General features: G+C 40.9%; 1 non-coding gene across 1 annotated transcript; it reads right to left on the reverse strand.

Annotated features, from left to right (window-relative positions):
• Window positions 1–291: 291 nt before the first annotated feature.
• On the reverse strand, window positions 292–399 carry LOC112732059 (small nucleolar RNA R71). The gene has a single exon (XR_003167800.1). It is a non-coding gene; the product is annotated as a small nucleolar RNA R71 (small nucleolar RNA).
• Between the last annotated feature and the right edge of the window lie 473 nt (window positions 400–872).

Here is an 872-nt window from a genome sequence, read left to right on the forward strand (position 1 = left end):
AACAATTTTGAGCTAAAGCCTCAATTAGTTTCTCTGATGCAACAGAATTGCAAGTTTCATGGACTTCCATCAGAAGATCCTTTTCAGTTCTTAACTGAATTCCTGCAAATCTGTGATACTGTTAAGACCAATGGGGTTGACTCCGAGGTCTACAGGCTTATGCTTTTCCCGTTTGCTGTAAGAGACAGAGCTAGAATATGGTTGGACTCTCAACCTAAGGATAGCCTGAACTCTTGGGATAAGCTGGTCATGGCTTTCTTAGCCAAGTTCTTTCCTCCTCAAAAGCTTAGCAAGCTTAGAGTAGATGTTCAAACCTTCAAACAGAAAGAAGGTGAATCCCTCTATGAAGCTTGGGAGAGATACAAGCAACTGACCAAAAAGTGTCCTTCTGACATGCTTTCAGAATGGACCATCCTGGATATATTCTATGATGGTCTATCTGAATTATCAAAGATGTCATTGGACCATTCTGCAGGTGGATCCATTCACCTAAAGAAAATGCCTGCAGAAGCTCAGGAACTCATTGACATGGTTGCAAATAACCAATTCATGTACACTTCTGAAAGGAATCCTGTGAGTAATGGGACGCCTCAGAGAAAGGGAGTTCTTGAAATTGATACTCTGAATGCCATATTGGCTCAGAATAAAATATTGACTCAGCAAGTCAATATGATTTCTCAGAGTCTGAATAGATTGCAAGCTGTATCCAACAGTACTCAAGAGGCATCTTCTGAAGAAGAAGCTTATGATCCTGAGAACCCTGCAATAGCAGAGGTGAATTACATGGGGGAACCCTATGGGAATACCTATAATCCCTCATGGAGAAATCATCTAAATTTCTCATGGAAGGATCAACAAAAGCCTCAACAAGG

This window comes from Arachis hypogaea, chromosome 12 (genome assembly GCF_003086295.3).
Source record: "Arachis hypogaea cultivar Tifrunner chromosome 12, arahy.Tifrunner.gnm2.J5K5, whole genome shotgun sequence".
Taxonomy (NCBI): domain Eukaryota; kingdom Viridiplantae; phylum Streptophyta; class Magnoliopsida; order Fabales; family Fabaceae; genus Arachis; species Arachis hypogaea.